This window comes from Pelodiscus sinensis, chromosome 1 (genome assembly GCF_052426305.1).
Source record: "Pelodiscus sinensis isolate ZL-2025 chromosome 1, ASM5242630v1, whole genome shotgun sequence".
Taxonomy (NCBI): Eukaryota; Metazoa; Chordata; order Testudines; family Trionychidae; genus Pelodiscus; species Pelodiscus sinensis.
Genome location: NC_143052.1, coordinates 118,332,512 through 118,356,658, shown reverse-complemented (window position 1 = coordinate 118,356,658; position 24,147 = coordinate 118,332,512). Strand labels below are relative to the sequence as shown.

General features: G+C 42.0%; 1 protein-coding gene across 6 annotated transcripts in view; it reads right to left on the bottom strand.

Moving 5' to 3' along the window:
* Positions 1 to 24,147, bottom strand: part of SOX5 (SRY-box transcription factor 5) — an 895,980-nt gene that overhangs the window by 666,337 nt on the left and 205,496 nt on the right. For all 6 annotated transcript variants that reach the window (XM_089769671.1, XM_089769670.1, XM_075898182.2 and 3 more), the window contains one exon: positions 12,332 to 12,418. The gene's annotated coding sequence lies outside the window, so the exon portion shown is untranslated. The remainder of the gene's footprint in view (positions 1 to 12,331; positions 12,419 to 24,147) is intronic.

Below are 24,147 nucleotides of genomic sequence, written 5' to 3'. Positions count from 1 at the left end.
ATTTTACAGGTAATTGTTAGCCTTAAGCAAATGTGAGGCACAATCACTAGAAGAGAAGATTTGCTTTGGTGAATTAAAAATCACTAGAAATTCAAGAAAGCACAAAGAAGCTAAAAAGATGAATGAGTGAGGACTACATGAAAACTCAAGTCCTCTTATAAAGGCCGAATGGGATTTTATAGGCTCACTGGGTTTTGCTTTTGAGACAGAAATATTTTGTGGGTGGCAAGCTGAATATGGTGTCTATGTAAAAAAAAAAAAAAAAAAAAAAAAAGTTGACCATAACCTGAGGCCTTGCCTCCAGCCGAGTGCCTGTTGTTATGAAAGCAAGGTGCTCCACACGATCTAATCATAGCACTAAACCTTGTTACAAGCCCTTTTACAGCTCCAATATCTGGGTTACATGGAAACACGCTGGAGAGCCTGCTTGTACTATGAAATAAATGTCATTCTGACTGGCATCCTCTCTTCCAGCGAGTAATTTCCCTCTGCTGATAAATCGATACAGCAAAAACAAATGAAAGCGCACAATGGGCGCACTGAGGATTACATTTTTATTCATTTCAGAGCCCCTGCAGCAGAGTTTTTTTAAACACAATAGCAGAAAATGATGCACTTGAGCTGTGGGGGGGCAGAAGGAGACGAGATTTAGAGAGAAAAAGAAAGAAGAAAGAAAAGGGAAGAAAGCAATCTCAGAATTTAGATTTGAATCCAGATTTGAAATCCCTCAAATTTCAGAGCGTTTGGGGATCGTGGTTTTAATTCAGACTCATCTCTACTTAAGTTCTTGAAATTTGTCACATTGGAAACAATACATCCCAGGGAAAATCATTTCATCCCTTTCCCCTGACACAAACTTCTTTTTTTTTTTTAAATCTTGCTGTGGTTATTTTTCATTTCATTTGAAAAATGAAACTATCACAACTGTGCTGCACCCTCCCCCAGAGGAAGCTGTGCCAATCCAGACAGGCCAGTAACCAGCAACTCAGATCCACATGAATAACATGGACGCTCCAAATAACCTGACTGATTGTGTCACGGGCCATATGGCTGCAATATTAAAGAAACAGCTCAAGTCTCATTTCTGAATCAACAGGGAAATGCGTTAGAACCTCCGGTCTGCAGAGTTAGCACTCAGGAGCTTGATCCAATACCCACTGAAGTTAATGGAGACCTTCCTGTTGGTTTTTAATGGGCTGTAAAGGTAGCTGAGAAAGGCAAATTCTGGTGGCTTTTAACTAGAAGTATGCATGTGTGGAAAGTTGTGGCTTAATCAGTGGTCCCCAACCTTTTGGGGTTGCCGGGCGCCTGGGGGCGGGGCCACGCATTCACTGTGCGCCCGGGGGCAGCACCGCGCATGCGCCGCACGCCCAGGGCTCAAGAATAGGTCAGGCCGGCCCTGGTCAATAGGCGGGCACATATAAATGCTCCGGCGGGCACCATGGTGCCCGCGGGCACCGTGTTGGGGACCACTGGCTTCAATGATCCCAGTCCCTTGCAAGGATGAGGCTGAAGCAAGGGCTTTTCCCCTCTCCATTGCATATCTACATGGGCTTGATCCCTGAATGTAGGAAATTCAGCAGGCTCCCCTCACTCCCATGGCTAGCCTCTCCAGTGTGGAGAGGAGCTGATCACAGGTGGGAATTCACAGAAAATGTTTTAAACCTCAGGAAAATGTATCATGGCTATAAACAAAAGGACAAACCACAGTGTAAATGAGGAGAGTAATAACAGAAGTGAAACTATTTGGTTTGGGGGAGAGGGTGCATTATTGCTTGTGAAAGGGCAGACTGATGGCTCTGAACATTGAAGGCCTTCACTTATGCATAGCCAGTCACAAAAGCCTCTACTAATCCAGAGTTTGGAGTGGAGCAAGCATGAAGAAGTGCAGCACACACTTCCTCACACTTCACTGTACCTCAGCTCCTACTAGGACGGGGCCAGCTCTAGAGAGGTGTAGGTAGTTCAAAATCTACAGCCATTCCACGCTCCATCTTTGTGAGGAGATGGCCAACAAATGCCATTTGTTCTTTACAGGGTGTGGATACATGTCCATTGGGAACTAGACGGAAATGACAAAACATTTCAGATAGACCGTTAAACACCTACCACGGGGCAACAACTTTCAATCACCGTTTCACAACTACTAGTGAAAACCTGTTGAATTTCATTACCAGTTCCCTACGCGCCATGAAATTTGTACTTATTTGGTTCTCAGAGTTTGCGATTCCTGTGATTGTCAGATAGAAATTACAAAGAAATGGTTTTTGGGTTTTGTATTATTAATCAAAAGGCCATAACACAACAGCAGTGTAATGCAAAGTGAAGTCTTTCCACAACGCTGAGAAGGCCAAGATGTGTGCCCAATAAATGTAAGCAGACATGATATCCTTTGTAATCACAGTGAGATGAAGATGTGAACTGAATAAATGCTTTAAAAACATCATAGATTCTATTAGATGCAAAAGATTGAAGCGTTAGCCACCTTTTAGCTCAACTTTCATTTAATTTACTGCTTGCTGTACTATAGTCTAAAGGGAGTGAAAAAAAATCTTCTATCTATTTTTCCCCCCCTTTTCATGAGCTGACCATGGAGATGAAATCTGGGTACTTTAATTACCATTCTGAGCCAAAGGCCTGGCCTTTGATATGGAAATCCCACTTCAACTCCAGCTTGCTGCTGCTTTTCCCTGTCCCCTTCTCATTCCAATCTACCAACATGAATGTTAAGTAGCCTCGTCAACACCTGACAGTGAAAGCCAACAGAAGCTTGTGTGACTAAGTTTGTGCTGTTGTGATGTTTTTCCTTAGGAGGGAAGTTGGGGGTGAGGGGTGGGAAGGTTAGAAATTGCCCAAACTTGAGTGACCAGATTGCAGCTTCCTCTCTTTTCTTGTCAGTGTGGCGTGCTGGCCCTTTTGCATTCAGAAGCTCATATTAAGGAGGGAGGGGGACGACGGATGAAAGCTGTCATGTACAGTTACCCTGTTATTGTCATCTGCCTGCTGCATGACTCCCGGCTTTGCTATAATTATTAATTGCACTTGTCAACTGTCATTAATTCCTCTTTAGCTTCCCTGTCTTGGAGTAATTAGACAGAACAGCCTCACTGCACTCATTGTTTTGAGAGGCCCCTGAAAGAGCCCAATGGGCTTTGAGAAGAGACAACCATCGTTAATACAATAGAGTACCTCAGAATTAACTCTTTACATGATGTGGAAAGGAGCAGAAATCCTGATACGGACGTTCAGGTTGACAGACTTCTGTTTTCAGTGGATTTTTCAGATTTCTGCCCAATGTTTTCCCAACTGTCTAGTAAAACTGGGTGCCCCAGCTGGGGGGCAAACAACATTAGGTCCCAAAGTCCTAATTTTCAAAGGGTGGGCATCAGTAAGTGGGAGGTGGGCAGTGATTCTTAGTGGCTGGAACAGGCATCAGGCCAACTGCTTACAGCAGGTATTAGTCAACAAGAAACTGAGGCAAGGCAGGAGAAAGGCCCAGGACATGCCAGAAAAGTCGCGATGAGGGGCATTGGAAAATGCACTAACCAGCCACTGAACAGCTGTTGCTGTTTGGCTTAAGAGCCAGTCTGCGGACTCTCCCACCCAATCAGGCAGTATAGCAACTTACTATAGGCCAGCTGTGCTTGCTAGACAGCCTTGACTTATTCCGCCGCAGGCCTGTTTCCTGCTTAGCACTTTCCTAACATCCGGACTCTTTGAGGTGTTACAGTTTGGGTCCCAAAAATTAAGGCATTCAAAAAAGAAATTGCTAGATGCTTTTTAAAATATTGGCTTAAATATTTTCTTTTCTACCGAGTAAAAGGACCCTGCCACGGGTGGTTGTGGGAAAGCCATGGTATATACAGCATCAGGGGGTGGAAATTTTGATTGTTTCTGACCTCTAGATCAAATTTGCTCAGTTCTGTAGATATTTTTTCTTTGGTGGGGGAGGGGCAGAGCCTTTTCTACCTACCAGCACTGAAAATTTCACCTGGGATCTGAATGCCAAACTTTGCTCTCACTGGTTCTCACACAGAAATGAAGATTCTGATGGTCATAAGCTTTCTTTCACCTACACTCATTCCCCATTGTCTTCAGTTGCTTCCCTGTCTAAAGCTGGTTGCTTCCAATGGGATCACACAGAGAGACACAACAGAGGATGAAATTTGGCTTGCAGCTGGCAGTTAGTTAAAAATTGTGTTGCTGATGCATGAGCGAGAACAGAATCCAGTTAACCCTTCTAGGGTTGTACTGGCTTTGCGGGGCTAAAAAGAGCAAAACCTTGTGTATGGAAATAAAGTACTATGAGAAGACACGAGTCTGAATATTTACACAGGAAGCCTATTTGTTGAGTAAGATGAGGTCACATTCATACTCTCATTGCTTGGAAAAGAACTGCCCTTTAACTGGGAACTATCCAGTTGCTGTTGAAAAGAAGGAACATTCCCTTCCTATGTCCATTCCCTTCCAGTCTAGAGCAAACTACATGAAGGTAGTTGGAGGAATAGAGAAGAGGTTGGAAAAAGAAAACATCCTTCCCCTTATATCCTAGTTGCTGCAACAAGGTGTGTCTCTAGGATTATGTTCTGTTGCCTCCTTAGTTTCCTGGCTTCTGTTTCCTTTCAGTTAAGAGCCCCAGTGTCTGTTCTGATATTTTGTTTCTTCCTATTATGAACTATTTGCTTTCTGGGAGCACCTACAAATCCTAGTTGTGGACTAGAATCCCACGGAGCAAGGCACTGTAACCAGAGAATAAAAAACATGACTGAAAGCTTCTTGACTTGAGGCCAGGGTAAGTAAAAGACAAGATGAAGTACAAGGAAATAGTGCAACAACACTAGTCAGCATAACAGTGTTGATGTGCAGGAGTGGGAGGCCTCCCCTACCTTGTCCAGGGGCCAAGGAGGTTGTCAGCTCTCCTGATAGGCACCACCATCTTAAAGAAGAGAGTTGAGGAGGATTTTGAGGCTGATAATAAAGTGGCTTTGTGGGTGTATGTGGGGAGCATTTCCCAAACAATAGGTGCAGCATGCGAGAAAGCACAAAACTGACTGTAGGAAAATTTAGCAAGTTGGCAATGGAGGCTGGCATCATAGGATCACAAGCAACCATCAAGAGCTCAATTGTGCATGAGAGATGAAAAGCAGGGTGGGGATTAACTGGGAAGTGCCTTGAAAGTGAACACAAACAGCTTATGTTTGATGCACCAGAGAAGGGGGAACCACACAGGGTTCTGAACAGCAGGAAGGAAAACTTACTAGACTCTTATCAGTTTACACTCTGCTGCAGCTTGGCATAGGCCTAAGCAGCAGCAGAATTACTGGTACTATGAATCAATCACACTCGGTTCACATATGAAAGGTTATGTTAGGAACCAAAAGGACCAGAAACTTTTTTTTTTTTAAATTAAAAAACCCTCAGGTTCTGTGGAAATTGATAGCATGTGCCCAAGAAAGATTTGTATTCACCCTGTGTGAATGAATTTTTCAAGTCTGGAACCAGATCAGATAAAATTCACATTTAAAATTTACATTAAAAAGATCCTCAAATTACTTTAGAATCCAGCTGAAAACAGGAAAGTTTTAAAAAGTACTGAACTATCAAAAGAAAACCTCTTCTCTCAAAGTTGTGAAAAAGCTTTTCCTCTGTGAAAATTTTCCCATTTCCTTTTTGCGTGCCTATTCAAATCAAACCACCAAAGTTACTAACAAGTGAAAACGATAAACTCTGAAAAACTCCTTCAGACTCAGGAAATGTAAGAGGTTGATTCAAAGCTTTACCTTCTTTGGATGTGGGTTGGTAGCTTGTGATTCAGTAAAGTAATAGAACTTCTCATGGAGCCAGGTGAAATATATTCGAAATACATATAACAGGAAGTCTTCTATGGGCAACTGCATCCAATTTGGGACTCTTATACACCATGCATCAGAGATAAGAATTTGGCCTTACGTCTGATCACTGAATGCCACGTGATTTTCATTTATTGTAAAGTGATTGACTATATGTGAAAACATTCGTGATTTTCCCACAACGGGACCTGGTTTTGCAATAAGCCAGTGCCTTTTACTCATTAATATCTTTCAGGATCGATCTCACACTATACAGGCAGTCCCCGGGTTACATGGATCCGACTTACAACGGATCCCTACTTACAAACGGGGTGAGGCAACCCAGCACTAGCTGCTTCCCCCCAGCAGACCAGGGAGACGCAAAGCTAGCGCCCCCACCCAGTAGAGCAGGGAGACGTGGAGCAGCTTTTCTCAGCAGACACCTCAGCTTGAGAATAAAGGACTGAGGGAAGTGAGGTGTGGGAGAATAAAACTGAGCTCTGGAGAAATGTTTGGCTAGAGTTTCCCCTACAATATGTACCAGTTCCGACTTACATACAAATTCAGCTTAAGAACAAACCTACAGTCCCTATCTTGTACGTAACCCAGGGACTGCCTGTACAGAATTGGGCCTATACTTTACAATTAATTGTTGGCTGAAATAATTGTCTGTGGTAAGAAAGCATTGGTGAGCTACCCATAAATTGAACAAGATACCAGACTAACCTTAAAGACAGGAAAATTATTTTAACCTCCAATGTTCTTCTGATATTTGTTCCTCAGGTACATTATTTTTATTAACTATTTATTGTTATTTTCTAGATGTAGGTCCTGACCCACACCTCCAAGAATGAATATGATCTTAAGACAGAGTTGGGAACATTCTACCGCACATTAGAGGCCTGGTTCACTCAATTAACCTCCTCCGTCAAGCAGGCCTTTTGCACGATCTGCAGATATGCTCTTGAAACATCTGGCAGCAGCCAACCAGTTAAATGTATTTGACACATCTCGATCAAACACAATTGGGGCTCGATAGACATTTCAACATTCATAGGCATGATTTTCTAATGAGCTTTCAGGAGTAACATTTTGATGCACAGATTGGAAGGCTTTGCCAATTTAACAGTAATTCACTGAACAGGTTGCTATCAAATGGCTTCAATGGTATATCTAAGTATTTTCCTAGCTATTGATGCTTCGCCCCTTTAGACCCTTCCTTAGCCACTCTGAATCAGCATCTTTCACCCCTTCCATTTAAAATAACTCACACCAACTAAAGAAGGAAATTAACAAGCAGCAAAGCACATACAACCTATGCACACCCAAGAAACACACTAATAATGCAATTAAAGATAATAAATTCCCTGATCCACAGTCTCTCCAGTGAAGTGACGGTTAACCAACAAGCTAAGTAATCAGCTATGATTTAGCCCATTTTGAATGGTTTTTGCCCAAGGCAAGCTGAAGCAAAAGATTAAGAAATCCAACACACATAAAACCCCTCCCAAATGGATTAAAAATCTAGTTAGTTAACCATTTTGGAGATCATTATAACAATAAACGGTATATATATTTAAAACTCTCTTATATAAAAAACTCAGACAGTCCATCTCTAGAGGATTACTCCAATACTTTTTGACTTCAGGGAGACTTAAAATTATTCCACTAAATAAAAGCTACCATCTAAATTAAAATTCACCTCTCAGCCAATCAGAAATTAACTTTTTCAAAAACTTATAGTTTCTAATAGTTATATGGGACCTAATCCTCTTGGAAACAGTTTTAGGTCATTATTCTGGGAGTTATTAGGTTGGAAAACAGCTTCTAGGCAAATGATGCTATTCACAAACCTTTTACACCAGAAATAATGGCTGCATTATTTCTGCCTCACAAGTGGTCTTGAGGTCTGATTTCTGATTTCTTTTATTTCTGGAGTTCTTGCACAAAGGCAATGTTTCTTGCTGTTAAATAATACTGAACAGTTTAAAAACATAAAAATGGAATTGTTATAAGGATTATGATGGCAGTAATGAGAGCAGGCTGTTTGAACTATTTTTTGACCTCCACTTATCTGCTGACTTTCACTGCTCTTGTGTGTTTCCAAGGGCACCTGAATGCTTTGGTGTCTCCCCAAACTACCAGTTTCAAGGGCCTTTCAAACATCTTGAATTTTTCACATGTCTTCAACAATGTCATCCTTTTTTAAAATTGACTGACATTTCAGAGCAATAGAGAAAAATAATCAAGAATAAATTTGCTCTTCGTGTAGATAGTGAAAACATGACCAGGTGGCTGTGAAAATTGAGACTATTCCTATTCTGAGGGCTTGTTCCAATGCTCCTATTGTTTTTACCAAGCAAGTGTTTTGCCCTGACATTTTGTAACCCTCTCTAAAGTGTCCAGATGAAGGAACTATTGGGCAGCTGCACATGTGAATTTGGCAGCAGGCTAACAAAACTCCTCCTGCATCTCAAGATCCACAGTTGCTTGTTTACAGTTTGCATTTTTCTGATCTGGAACAGACGTATATTAGATCCAACATAGGACAGTTCAACTTTTGTTCCTAATCAGTTTCTTTGTTTTTGTTCTAGAACATTAACAAAATGTTGTTGAATTTGAATTTCCAGCTCTGAAAGAGAAAGTTTAAATAAAAAAGAATGAATAAAACATAAGAAATACAATTTCAATGAAAAAAAATGATATTTTTCTTCATAATAAGTTTTACTTGGCCTTTCGCATCCTCTTCTCTGTCCTGCAAATACATTAAACATTCATTCTGGACATTGCAATAATGCTACTACTCAACATACCTGTTTATTTCTAGATCACAGAAGAGTGAGAAAGAGAGAGAAGAGAGTGAGAAATTTGCCTTTGCACTTGAAAATAGCCAATAGGCTATCACAAGGCTCTAGAAATGATCCTTTGACTCACAGCACCTCTTGGGTATGCACACCATCTTTCAGGATCTGTCCTAAGGTGCGTAATATACACAAATCTAGTTAATGCCGTAAGAACTATAAAATGTACCCACAAATATCTATTCCATCAAAAATTGGCAAATGAGTTGAGACACTGCTGAAAATCAGAACCACATATTTTTTAAAAAAACTAGCTTTTTAGGCAGGAATAGATAAAGATGCATTACTCAGAATCAGCTCATACTTTAATTGAGCCAAATCAAGGAAACAATCCTAAACCTATTTGCTCACATAAGGAAATATTCTGAAGTCCCAATGGGAGATGTGCCTGAATAATGACTGAAGAACATAGCCCACAATCATTTTTATATAATTCAATAAACATATCCACTTTTAATCTCTTCTTTCTTCAAATAAAATAATTACATTTTAACCACAGAAGTCTTGATGTTATAGAACTAGTTATTAGCAAAACCATGCCTGTTAATTCTTACCCTGAAGGTCGAAATTCTAGTCTTTGCAGAACAAGAGAGTCATAACTTGAAGTAAAACTTCAGCATCACATAAATGCAGCAGGATTAAAGAGGAGGAAAATATCCTAACATATGCTTTATAGAGGAAGTGATATCATGGAATGCAGTGGCCAGAGGATTCCATCGTATCACTTCCTAAAGTATGTTAAGAAATGTGTTAATTTGCCCAGAAAGAAATTCCACCATCATTACCCAGGAAAATGGCAATAAACGTACACAAAAAAGGCCTTCGAGGTAATTAAAAGTTAAGAGATGTAAACATAATTTAAAAAAATAAGAAGAAATGTTGCACTTAACTCCCTGAGTTATGAGGAATAAAACCAAAACAAACGCAATAATTTATCTCAGCAGTTCAAATTTTCTAATTTATGTAGAATGGATTGTTACTTAGACAATCTGACCCTGGGCAAAACTTCCTCAGCTGAGAAGATTTACAATCTAATTATGCAGGAAGTTCTGCTGAGACAGTTTGGGTGCAATGGTCTTCTATTACATTAGCTTAGCTACAATAGCTACTTATTTGCTTGCTTGGTGTTCCAAGCACTTGTATGAAAATAGAAAATCTTTCATTCCTATTCTTTGTTTCCCTTTAGTCTCTCTCACCGCTACTGTAAGCAAAAGCCATCATTCCCAGCTACAATCGGAAATATCGGGCTTCGAATGTAAATGGGGTGAGGGAACTGAGAGTTGCCTTTCAGGCTTTTGCTGTGACCAATGCTTGATGAACTGACTTTAAAAGGCCATCAAAATATTTTCATAATTTTTACAATGATAGGTTTGTTTGTTTTTCTCCCTGCTTGTAAATAACCTTGCGTAAAGCCTGAAGCTGAAATGTATGTGCATACACATCATCCTCCCCCCACTTCCTCACACACAAACATACACAGGTTTATTATTGTAGGGTGGCTCTTAAGAGTTGTAGTACTGAATATTTTAATGATGCACTTGTTTATATTAAAAAACAAATCTCTGCACATTAAAAATGTGAACTTTCCAAACACACAGGGAAAAGTAGGAGGCCAGACGTAAGCCTACAAAGCATTCTGAATTGTCTCTAACTCAGTATAGAATGTAATGTTGATACAGTCGAGTAGATACAAGAGTCCTATATTTACATAGCTGAAGAAATCAGTGCCTCTTTTCTACAGTGAGTGTTTTGATTTCAAAAGGTCAGGGGTTCATGCCATGGCCTTTCAGTCTTGATAATTATGCATGTGTAGTAATGCACATTTTTATCTACAGGTGGCAGACCTTTTAAAATCATCTTCAGTCAAATTCATTATAAATTTTGTTGATACCACCACCCACATTAAAAAGTAAAAATCTGCATAACAAATTTCTAATTAATGTTGTTCAATTTAGATCACAGATTTGTCAACAAAATGGCTCATTCTCAAAGGCTGGTGACCCCTGTCTCAATGATGGACTTAAAAAAAATCAGTCACCCCATTATCTGGTGATCTTTTATTACTCAGAAATCATTATGCAACTTATGGAAGGATTTATTTTTTTCTATAAAGTACAAGTTTTGCTGCCTAGATTGATGGTCACTAATTGGTAAAACAGTGATTTGTTGTTTGATAAGCTTGCTAAGAAGAGGCAGCAGTTCAAAAAGTCACAAGCCATTTTCTGCAGTTAAAAGACAAAAGTGAGTCACAAAGCTTTTGTAAATAAAATGAACCATTTAAGACAGCATTGGCCAGAGACTAATCTGCTATCAAATGCCAATGTTCTATTGGCTTCAGTGGAACAATGCTGATTTATACCACGTGAAGATCTCTCCAAAATGTGGGCTAAATCCTAGAGTCTTTCCTTCGCTGATTTCTATAGAATTATTCCAAGACAAGGATTGCAGACTAGTCCCTCTTTCCCAACATTAAAGCTATATCTATTTTTAAAAAATCCTTATCTGTGCTCCCAGTAAACCCTCAATCACTGACAGAGAGATATTTCATCAGCTAATTAATTTTTCACTACTTCTATTATTTGTTTATTCCCCTAATTCACTTGACTGGTCTATTTAGCCAATTTATCTCTTTTTTTTCATGCACCAACCAAATGCTTGAATTATGAATGCTTGCAGGGGAACATTCAAACGAACATGGCCCCCAGATCGACGTGCCAGAGCCTCAACTCATTTCAGTCAATGATCTTATGTCCATTTTACCAGGGGACGTAGCCATAAATCCTTAATTACAATTGGCCTGATTCTTCACTGCCTTGCATTTGTTGTGCTCATTTATACCTGAGGGTACGTCTACACTTGTACTCAATCGACAAAAATGTTGTCACTCACACATGCTTAGCCCCGCCCCCTACGAATGACAAATTTTGCTGTCGCAAGTCAAAGAGTGAATGCTGCTTTGTTTGCTGGCCAGCTCTCCTGCCAACAAAGAGAAGCCCCCTTGCAGCGGATGGAAGTATTTTGTCTGCAAAACTGCTGATAAACAAGTTTTCACCCAAGCTGACTTTCAGGGACAAAGCGGTGTCAACACAAAGCTGTCGCTAAAAGCGGTGCAATGTAGACATACCCTGAGGAAAACGATTGAAAAGACAGTGCCAGATGCCTATCATTCTGGGCCAGTAAAGAATTCTGATCTGGTAGCATTTCACGCTCTCAGTGCAAAGGCGTAAATGACATTACAAGGTGCAAAGATGGGGTCAGTTAAAGGGAAAGCTGCACATTGCCCAGGCTGCATGAAAATGCCTGGCCTACAGCTGCTCTGCTTTATAGTTTGGATAAATACTGAAGACTGTAGCTTCCAGGATTACCCTCTTCACTGAACACTTTTCACCAGCACTTTTAAATTATTTTAGTTATTTTGAAAACTTTGTTCCGAAAGAGAATTCTATATTGAATATGAAAAATTTATATCTAAATTTTACACACACGAGAAAAAACGTCTGTATTAATGTGTATTGTGGCAACCTTATAACCAACTCTGTTTCCGCCACATTTCCCCTCACATCATCACACACTCCTCCATACTATTAACCCTCCTGAGTAATCGCCCTTCCCTGTGTGGCTATATGTTTTTTGTTTTCCTACCCAATGCTGAGAAGGTGGGGTTATTTTCAGTCTTTGGAATCTTGTAAACAGGATCAAGCAGGAACCTGGTCATCAGCAAGAGGAAGGCTAGAAAAGAAAAACAAATGTGTATCCACAGTTAGATTCAAAAAGGAAAATGAATCCAAAACATGAAACTTGAATCAAATGTGAAACAATAGCCTAGTCTCTGCTAGCGCCATGCTATTCCTTTCCATTTGGCGCATGAACTCCTTCTTGGAAAATAGAGACTGGTGTTAATTAACGTGACCCAAAATATTTCATATGTAAAAGCTACCGTCAACAACGAAAGAGAGACACTATTAGACACTCCCTCAGATCATAACCAATACAGCTTTGATTTCATCCTGTTTCTCTTGGCCCTTTGAAGAGCCAACCTACGCTCAGTGATAGGATGATCTCCGGGGAGTGTAAGAGATAGAGTCCTGAAGTCCTCTGTTCTGCCTCAGGCTCCACTTCTCACCAATGTCCTGTTTTATCCATGCCTCAGTCTGCCTGTCTGTAAGATGGGGACAATACATTGCCACCTCATTATCAAATTGCTTTTCCACTGTAAACTAAAGTGTTCAATATTATTTTCTAACTTGGCTTCATGTTTTGAATACGGTTTTCATGGTTTAGAAAACTGTCAGGATAGGTTAAGAATCATACTGATGGAGAAAAATCAATAGGGAGTTTAAATTAAAAAAACTGACAGGGGCTAAAGTAAATACCTTTCAAATATAAGGCAGACGCTTTCTCCACTTAATTAAAATTGTGGGATTATTTTGGCAACTGTATGGCTCCCATAACACCATATGACTATAACAGACACATAATAAGGCTAGTGAAAAGAAGATGGAACAGAAACATGAAGGGTATAAAGTTCAAAAAAGGAGCTATCCATAGTTCATACCAAGATATGCATGTATATAAAAGCTCTTGAAAAATCAACCTTGATTTTCTGTTACATTTCTCAGTCATGCAAGAAAAACAGGAATAAACTCCCTATATTTTGTCAGTAAATTACACCACAAAAAGGGACTCCTATTAAGACGATTATCTGTATGGATCTTTCAAATGAAAAACTCGTCCACACTGAAAGAGGAAATAAAAACAAGCAGGCAAACAAATAAATGACTAGACCTCACTAGATGTTAAGCATTATCTGTTCACTGAAATCAAGCTTTGCTTCCTATGGTGAAGGTAATCTCTCATCAAATTCAGGGTTATATACTAATTAATTGCAATATATCTTAAAGAATTTAGAAAACAAATTACTTAGCTCACATAGTGGACTTGGCTGTCACATTCAATACACTAACCAAGTTGCACGGTTTTTTCATGAATTATATCTGCTACATATTTGAGAGAGTTTCTGTATCTATCTGTCCATCCATGAGTCTGTTCAAGAACTCCTCCTAAACAGTAAGAGTGAGGACTACCAAATTCGGTATACAGCTTCCTCTTATCATAACTTAAAGCGAGGTCAGAGTTTGGTTGTGCCAGGAAAATGGGATGTGCCTGGAAAGGGATTCTCAGAAAACCAGAGGAAAAAGAGACAGAATCACCAAGTAGATGGAAGGGGCTGGCTGAGGACTGCCCCAGCTCTGAGCCTCCCATCTGCCCCCAGGCATTCTTGAGGGAGGGCGGGGGGCTTCATCCCCTCTTCCAATTCGTAGGGGAACACTGCTGGCTTTTCCCCTTTATTAGGGAGTGAGAGGAAGTGCACAGTTTGCTGCATTCCTCACTAGCTGGGGAGTGCAGGGGACAGAGGAACCAGGACCCATCCCAGCTGAAGGACATGCACTTCTCCCCGAGCTAGGGATGTTAAATTTTGATTAACTAATTGAATAGTCAATGGGATTGCCATCAACTATTCAATTAATTGATAAGGACTAGTGCATTGCGCCTTTGTAATGTACTTGTGCATTTCAAATATTGAAACACTGCGTGGAGCCCGGGGTGGGGCCAGCGGGGAGTCCCACTGACCTCAGGCTCCAAGGGCACTTCCTCTTTGAAACATACAAGAGGCCCAGCAGGGACTCTTGTACAGTTCAAAGTTGGCCACCACTGCACCCCTGCCCCCTCCCACGGAGCTGGAGGGAACCGGCTTTTAAGTTGGCTCCCCCCCTCCCACTTCTTCCTCTCCCCCCTCCCCCCTTGCTGCCTCTTTGTGATAGAGGCAACAAGAGGGGGAAGCGACTAGTCAACTTGTTGATTAGTCGCTTACATCCCTAGTATCCACTGGAGCAGCAGCAGCCATCAAGAGGCCCCAAGTTGCTGTGGTGAGAGAGGGCTGGGATAGTTCTCTCTCTCCCTCCAAAGCAGCCTGGATACTGATCCCCTCAGCCCCATCCCCAAGCAATGATTTAAATGAAGCATGTACATTTTCCTTTATATAAAAAATCAAAAACAAAAATAATTGAGTTAAGGCCCCGAGAACAACCAGGTAAATTTTCTATAACCCATATGAAACATCTACCAGAGCTGAGACTGGTTTTAGACAGGATTAGACCCTTCCATTCATTCTAAGTCTATACTGCCACTTTACTGTGCTGAAACTTTCAGTGGTGTGAAAGAACACTTCCCCAAGAGTAGCAAGTTACAGCGTGTGAAGTGTCCATGTAAACTGGCTTCCATCACTGTTAGCGACTCCCCTCGTGGAGGTGTTTTACTTAAAGCACCAAGAAAACTTCTTCCCCAGCATTTCTACCATGACCACACTTTGCCCTGCTATGGAAGCACTTTAATTTTACAATTAGAGATAAAGCCATAGGGTCACATGGCCTAGCTGGTGGAACCTGAAAACAATGGGCCTATGCCAATATATTCCAGCCGAGGATCTGGCCTGTAATGCCACTTGCATGGTAATCAAATGCACTGACAGATTTATCTAATGTTTCCCAAGACCTAACGCAAAGGCATACTACAGTAGCCTGCCCATTAGAAGGAAGAAGATGTGTCTCTAATGCATTCAATTCAATTTGATCATGAATTGCCAAACATCATAATAGCAAGGTTAACCAGGACTTTTCTACATAAGAAAGTTGCAACAGTTTAAACTTAAGAGCAGTTTTAGACAACTCAGCTAATGCAAAAGATTGTGTAAATGTTCTTATTTCATTGTAAATCAGGCTTATTTCAATACATATCAAGTCAACCAGGAACCAATTTAGCTAACTCCACCTCCCAAAAAACACTCCCCAAATTATGTTTACAAAGGGGTTTGAACTGTTGTGACTATATCAATTTACAAAAACAATTAAGTGAAACTTGTGTGCAACTTGTGTAGCTGAGCTCCCAGTCACCCTGATGATACACTGCAAAATGTACTCTAACCCTGAAGATGGGGGCCAAGACGGATATAGCTTTATTCTGCGCAAAGGCCTGCTGAAGTCACTGGGACTATTCGAATAGTAACATGTTACCAAACTTTAGTAAGAGCATTACAATCTAACCACTAGAAGAGCATTCTGGAAGGCAGTGAAGTCTCAGCATCTTAAAGCAGGGGTGGGGAACTTCAGGTCCGAGGGCCAGATGCGGCCCCCGGCTTGCCTGGATCTGGTCTACAAGGTTTAAGGCTCCCCTCCTAGCATTGGGGTGCCAACGCCTACTGAGGGACTGGAGCACACAAAATCTACTAGCCTGAGCCCCACTAGGTTCTGGTATGCGAGGGGAATGTGAGGAATATCTTTCTCCTCCTCAGTCATGGACCATGTCAGTGAAGGTTTGGGGATTTTTGGACTTCTCACTTGTGTGCGGCTCTCAACTGATTTTTCCTTTGGTCAGCGGCCTCTGACCCAAAAAAGGTTCTGCACCCCTGTCTTAAAGTTTTTACACAGTTGTGTGGCCTGTATGTGCAGGAAGTCAGATTAGATGATCCCAACGGTCCCTTCTGGCCTTTAAATCTTTCCTCATGATACAAGAAAGACTGTGGCAAGTTGGTCCAAATTATTATTCAGACTGGAGGCTGCCCATGAATGCATACTTTAATCACTAAGATGGCTAGCTATTCAAACAACTGCATCTTTTCTGTCACTTATCCCCCATCTTGCCCAAATGTCATTTGTCTGCCTGTCCACCTGCTGAGGTCTGTTTTAAGTCTAGACTAGGAGCTCTCTGGCACTGTCTTTATTCTATTTGTTTGAATGGTGCCTGTCATAAAAGGACCCTGACTTCTGACTGGAACCTCTAAGAGCTACAATAATAATCAATACTAGTACCACTAGTTGAAGTTGGCAAAGGTATTTATTGTTCTTTCTTTCTTTCTTTCTTTCTTTCTTTCTTTCTTTCTTTCTTTCTTTCTTTCTTTCTTTCTTTATTGCTCTTTATTTTTTTTTCCACTGCTTTAGTGATGCCCACACATATTTTTGCATTTGAGACAAAATGCCCTCAGTTTGAGGGGGTGGGAGGAGAGTGCTGGGGGCAGCTGCAAGTCAGTGTACTAAGAGGAGGCAACAGCTCAGTGGAAACAGTAATTAACTTTCTACACCAGATTTGCCTAAAATGTGGTGGTGCCCAGAACAGGCCCAAGCATAGCCGTCCAATCCATAGGGCAGACCAGGGGAACCAGCCTAGACCCTGTGCTTGGGCAGCCTGGGAGATTTAGCAGAAGACTTGGCTCTGGCAGCAGTGAGTGACCTAGCCCCAGCCTGCAGTGTTTATTCCCCCCCCCCCCCCCACCCCACACACACACACCAGCACCTCAGCTCAGCTCATCTGGGGGAAGAAGCCAGAAAAAAGGGGAACAGGGACAGAAAGAGGATGGGCAGGGGTGCAGCAGAGACAGAAAGAGATGGGGCAAAGTGGAGGCTGGGTCACTTGCTGCTGCTGGGACCAGGGCCCCCACAGACCCCCCTGTGTGCTGAAGCATGGGGCCCACAGCGGTTGCCTTGGTTTCTCCTATGGATGGGATGGCTCTGAAAATAGAAAACCAAACATTGGCAGAGCTGGGCCCATGTTTGGGAATACTAGTGGAACACAGGCACCATGGGCCCCTACAGCTCACTGCCTATCACGCAAGGTCACGGGAAGGAGTACTAAAAGCTTCCTAGAAGAGGGGAGGGCCATTTGGTCTGCTTTCACCCCAGAGAAACCGCCCCATGCTCACTCCTCTCTGCCTCCATCCCTCATCACTTGCCCTTAAGGCAAGTAAAAAGTGATGGGGCCATGCCTCTCCTCCCCACGCCTCGTTCCAGTGCAAACAGGACTGGAGGCTTCCTTCCCAGTGTCAAAATGGACCTCATTCCCATCTCCCTTGAAGCAGACTGTCCCAATTTTAGGACTGCAATGGAACCTTTTAGGATGCTGCTTTCTGGACTATTAGTTACCACAGCAGGTGCAGACTCCAACCTAACACAAAACCTTACAAAATACAGGCAGCTTCAAGTGCGCCCGTGTGAAAAGAATAATCACAGTTGGTGTTTTTCAATCCAAATCCATCACATCAAAATGGCCAAGGACTAGTATAAAGAGAGATACTGCTTTAAAACTGAGTCACTCTAGAATGACAGTAACAGGCTTGTCTAAGATTACCTCCTCGGTGTCTACCTGCTCATAACCTATGTGGTTGACGAATAAGAGAGGTCTGGAGGTTTATTTTAATCTATTTGCCAACCAGAGTCATTTATCTTCTATTAGATAAAGTATAATAGACTATACCGAAAGGGTCATTGGCCTTCCATTTAATGATATTGCCAGCACCAATCTACATTTTCCCGGCAGTGTCCCTCAACACAGAATAAATGGCTGATCTCTTCACAATAACAGCTGATTTCTATTTATTAAGCTAAAAAGGTCACCATTTTCTACGGCTGGGCCGCCCTGCACTATTGATAATTTTATGCATAAACAAATGGCAAATTTGTGCCACATAAATATGCATTAGCAATTACTTTTTCCTCGGGCAACGCTCGCCGCATGCAAATGTGTCCCTCACAGGGCCTGGTGGCTTTTGTTTCAGCTCTTGAACAGCTAAACAAAAGAGCACAATAAACAGTTTAAAAATTGCCAATCAACAGGAAATGCAAATGCAAAGGTACATGGCAAGAAACTTGCCCAAACAAATAAAACTAAAAACAAACAAAAAAAACCCCCAAAAATTACATTCGGAAAAAAAAAATCTATGCAGGTGTTCCCCACCACTCCTTACTTTTCACATTTTTATCAATATTTTATTCTCTCTTCCTTTTGAAAGTGGAAAGAAAAAAAAGAAAAAAAAACCTCTTGATTCTGGAACAGCCAGACTGGTGCTGGAGCAGACACCAGATGGGGGACAAATAGAAAATACCTATCCTGTGTGTAAAGACTGAGCAGGACACACACATACACGCACAAAAGAAAGTGGGAAGAGGGGAATGCTCAGTGTTTGAGGTTATTCATAGTGAATTTCAACAATAACCTGCTCTTGGCTTTCTATCATTTCACATTTCCACAGAAGATTTTTTTTTTAATTTGTAGTCCAAAGAGATACTAGACATATAAAAACCAGGCAAGGACAAAATACTTTCAAATAAATATTGGCTTACGAGGTTTTTTTTAATGGGAAAGCCAAGAAAATATTAACTAATTTTTTTTCCATGTGATGGTATCTATAGTCACAGCCTATTAACTGTGGAAATGGTAGTGAAATAAGCCCTACATATGATAATTAGTTGAAATGTAGGGTTGCCAGATGGTTTCAACAAAAATACCGGACACACTTAACATTACATCACAAACTACATTACATCTTATTTAGAAAATACCAGACGTTTATATTTTCTCATTGATATTTTCTCAATTTGTTTCCTGAACAGAAAGCTCAGATATTGGACTGCCCAGTTCAAAACCGGACACCTGGCAACCCTAGTTGAAAGACAGAGGACACCACTCACTGTTGCCTTGCATCTCTTGCATTCATAGTGCAACATGGGCGTACGCTGCTATTGTGTTTGAATAGTAGTATTTTGCACCCAGTCTGCATGCTATAAAGGGTTACACAAAGAAATGGTAATGCAGGCCCAGAGTGTTCTGGTGATCTTCTGTTGGAGGATCTGATGTTAGAGAAAAAGCAAACCAAAAGGCTTAGGAAAACTGTAGCCTAGAATGCTCACCAGTACTGAAAATCTAAATGGAAAGTTTCATTTTTCATAGATACTTAATATAGTATTCACAATAAGCATAGACATGTGATGCATGTTCAGTGAATGAAGACTGTTTCTAATGTGTGATGTGGACAAACATGAACTAAAGGACAACTTTGTTGGGGTTTTTTAATCCATCACAACATCCAGCTTTCCCGTGCAAACCTTTTAAGTCCGTACTTCTGTTTTCTATTGGGCAGTGCAGGGAAGGGGAAGGGGGAAAGAGGCCTGAAACTTTGAGGCCAAAATGATTGTGCTGGAAATCTTTCAGACACATATAATCCAAATTAAGTCAATGAGACCAATCCCAAGCTTCAAGTGCATGCAGTATAGAAGTCTTTGTGAACCAAGTTAGTGATGTAGGCAAATAAGAGTAAGTTTTGTTTCTGTGCCATCAAGGGCCCAATGTTTTCTCTTTTCACTGGTTGGGGATACTATAATTTCATTGTAGAAATTTGACAGACCTACAAAGATTTTCCGGTCAAATCATTGCCATCATCATCCTGGCAAATTCCAGAGAGGCACTGCCTCTTTGAAGATCAAGCATTACCTGAATCAATCTCTCACTTCAGAGGGTCTAGCTATTCAGTTTCGGTCCCTCACCGGTAATTTTTTCATGCCACCAAAGCTTTTGGAACATCATGGAGTGGTGTTCCTTGGCAGACACACTTTGGAATTCATTGGTCCTCCATTCTACATATACATACATACATACACACACACAGTAATTCCTCATTTAACACTAAAGATATGTTTCAGAAAATGATTGTGTTATGCGAGGTCAATTTTCCCGCTGAAAATAATGGAAAAGGTGGGGGTTGCGTTTCAAGTGGTGGTGTCTGTTGGGACTAGGACATAAGGTTGGGGGAGAAAGAGGATTGGGTTACAGCAGGGAGGGGAGGTGTTTGGCTCTGGGGAAGGTAAGGGGAGGACAGGGGAGGGGGCATGCAGCTGGTGGTTGGGTTTCCCCAGCTGGCCGGTCGCCGGCAGCTGCGTGGAGCTTCCCCTGCCTCCTTGAAAAGTGGTGGAGGTTTGCAGCTGGCTGCACGGTTCCCTGACGAGCCCTCCTCCCAGGACGCAAGGAGGCAGGGGAAGCCCCATGCAGCTGCCAGCAAGGCCAGCTGGGGAAACCCAGCCGCAGGCTGCAAGTGGGGGGCAGAGGAGAGGGAGTGAGGTATCCAGCCAGAGGGGGTTGCTGGGGAACAGCGCGGCCAGCGGCGAACCTCTGCTGCTTTGCAAGGAGGCAAAAAATCATGCTATCGTGAAAACGTGTTAAGCGAAGAATTACTGTGTATGCTAAAAAGTCCAACACTAAACCAGTGCTGATGGAAGCAGTGGCTGGGTTTGGCCTAGAATATCCCCATTTCTGATCTTCGCATTTCTCTTAATGTAGCTCAACTGAGGAACACAATGACAATCAAAACCACCGATCGGATGTTTCTCCTCAGCACCCATGTTTCACTTCCATACAGCATGTAACTGAAGTTCCCTACCTCTGCAGTTTTGTGGCAAGTTTGCTTATTGCAGAGGCTACTGAAGGGCTGAAAACATGCAGCAACTGCTGTTATGAGTGCCCACAGATATTAAGCACCTCCAGCACAACTCTTTTTCAGGTAATCTCTTTTACAGCAACACCATTCAAAGTATGACTGTCCTGTGCAAAAAGCCTCTTACTTCCCCATGGCAATAGGATTAGTCGTCATTTATGTCCTTCCAAAAATACTGGTAGAATTTATTTCCAATCTTCTCCTTCACTCCCAAACAAAAGAAGTGTTTTGAAAACCAGTGGCCCATTTGGTCTATCTCAAGTTTTCACACATGGGCCACTGGTTTTCAAAACACTTCTTTTGCTTGGGAGTGAAGGAGAAGATTGGAAATAAATTCTACCAGTATTTTTGGAAGGACATAAATGACGACTAATCCTATTGCCATTGGAATGGGATATAAATAGATGCACTTTAACACAAATACCTACCTTGGTTCCATTTCATGCCCAAGTAGGGCCCAATGGCTGATACAGATCAGCTGAGAAGGAATCCTGAACGATTATAAATGAAATGCAACACTTAGGCTAATCACTCTCTTTAATATTCTACAATATGCCATTGACTGATAAGTTTCTCCCCAGCTTTCAGTTCATAAAAATAGGAAAAACTCCCATCACCAGGCATGTCTCATGAAATGATGGCCAACTGAAGTTAAAGGCTGCACCTGAAGTCAGTGCCTTCTCCCAATACAGATCCCCAGGAAGAACCCTGCTCCTTTATAACTACTGTTTACCTCTTACAGTGCATTGTCCAAGAAAGTGAATCAAGAGTAAATACAGGACAGAATAAATACTCATTCCTGGTAATTAAAAATCATTAGTAGCTGGTGTGCAAATTCAGGGCTGTAACTAAAAAAAGAAAGATGTATACAGACATTGCACTTTTGAATGAGAAATTCAAAAGCTTAAGGTTCTCTTTAGGTAAGTGACAAAGAGCTGGCAATAGTTCTGATCATGCTATAACAAACCATGTACAGTAAAACACCATTGGTCCGGCATCTGACGGTCTGGCACTCCTCATGGTCCAGCACTATCAGGAACCTGGAAGTGCTCTGCAGCCAGACCATTGGAGCTGCTCTGCCCCCAGCTTCCCCTATTCAGCCGCTGCTAAAACGGACCAGTGGCTGAATCGGGGAAGCCGGAGGCAGAGCAGCTGGGGCGCTGCCAGGTAGGTCCCCTAGCGCTGCCCCTGGGGGCTGCAGGACCAACCCGGCGGCACCACAGGCGTCCTGATTCAGCCACTGCTGAAATTTACCAGTGGCTGATTCCAGGAAGCCCAAGGCAGAGCTGCTCTGCCTCAGGCTTCCTGGAGTCAGCTCTTGGTCAATTTCAGCAGCCGCTGACTTGGGAACGCCTGGGGCAGAGCAGCTGGGGTGCTGCCGGGTTGATCCAGTAGCGCTGAGGAGCGGCAGTGCAGGACCAACCCAGCAGCACCCCAGCTGCTCTGCCCCAGGCGTCTCCAAGAGCAGCTGGGGTGCTGCCTGGTTGGTCTCGCCGCACCAAGGGTCGGCGTTACCCCGACCAACCCGGCAGCACGCCAGCTGCTCTGCCCCAGGCGTCTCCGATTCAGCCACTGCTGGTCAGTTTCAGCAGTGGCTGAATCAGGGATGCCTGGGGCAGAGCCGGACTATCGGAAGGGGGGGCTATGAGGGGTCTGGGGTGGCACCCCCCCACCCCAGACCCCACATAGCCCCCCCTTCCGATAGTCCGGCATATCTGATAATCCGGCACCCCCTGGGTCCCAAAGGTGCCGGATTATCGGAAGTTTACTGTATATAACAAACGTTACCTCACTCAGCAACCCCTTCAGCCTAATTCATAATACTGACTGTGTGGTCTACTTGATAACATGTAGTAAAAGGGTCACTGTTACAAAAAGCCTGCTGAGATCAGCCTTTGCTCCAGCATGCTCCTTCCTGTTGGCCAGTCCTGATTACTGACAAATGGTTTGGTATGGAGATTAGGGACCATGACTACCAGTGGTAATTAAAAAAAAAAATCTCACCCATTTGCAGAGTTGTATGGCTATCAGTATTCCTAACTATGCTCAACAATGGAAGAAGCATTGTTAAACACAGTAAAAAGGCCATAATTCCATCTCTTTAGCCAAGGGCATTCCCTCTTCAGCATAACGATTTCAAAATATTATAACTGTAATACAATAGCCACAAATCTGGTATCTTCAATGTCTCCCAAAACTTTTCCTTGGATGATCACAGAATGCACAACAAACATACTGCTGACCCATCATCCTCTTCTAGTTCTTCCTTCTTTACTTATATCTACAACCTTTACTGATGGTTGAAAGCATCACCAATGTAATGCTCTGTTTGAGTCTACTCAAGAGAGTGCAAGATCAGAGTTTCTCTCAAACTCTGATGTCCTTTAGGGACACTACTCTGAGGTAATCACAAAGCCACCTTTTTGTCCTCCTTAACACCCCCATACAGACATCAACACATCCTTTTTAAGACAGTCATGAGCTACTAAGCAGCAGTTACCCAAGCATACACATAGAAACACGTGTGTTTGTATATGCTGAGCAAAGGGTTAATACTCCACTCAGATTTTAATATGATTTCATTAAGTTGCATTTGACTGAAAGACTTGTGATTATACATGAAGTTCTCCTAAGGTCAATCTCAGAGTAAAAAAGGCATGAGCAGGTAAGCTAAAATGAGATCAAATAAATTGTTTAAATGTTACTGGATAGGTAGGTCTCACGAATGTTTCTGTGGTCAGTCTAACTTCCATTAACATAGTTAGAAAGTCTATAATAACAAGAAAATTATTACATCAAATATTACTGCAATGAAACATTGCTGCAGAATAGAAATGAAGACATGCAGACCATTCTGCTAATATTCCCTTGGGTGAAGTAATCTCTTTTATTAGTGAGGGAGACAAGCTTCTATTTGTTATCTTGAAAGCCTGTCTCTCCCCCAGCTGGTCTTCGATATCTTCAGACCAATATGGCTATAACAGCACTACATGCAACATCCATGCACACATACCAAATGGGAAGGGACTGCCTAGGAAGGAATACTGTGGGAAAAGATCTAGAGACCATAGTGGACCACAAGCTAAGTATGTGGCAATAGTGTCATATGGTTGGAAAAAAACCTCACCGCTCTGGAACCAATCAA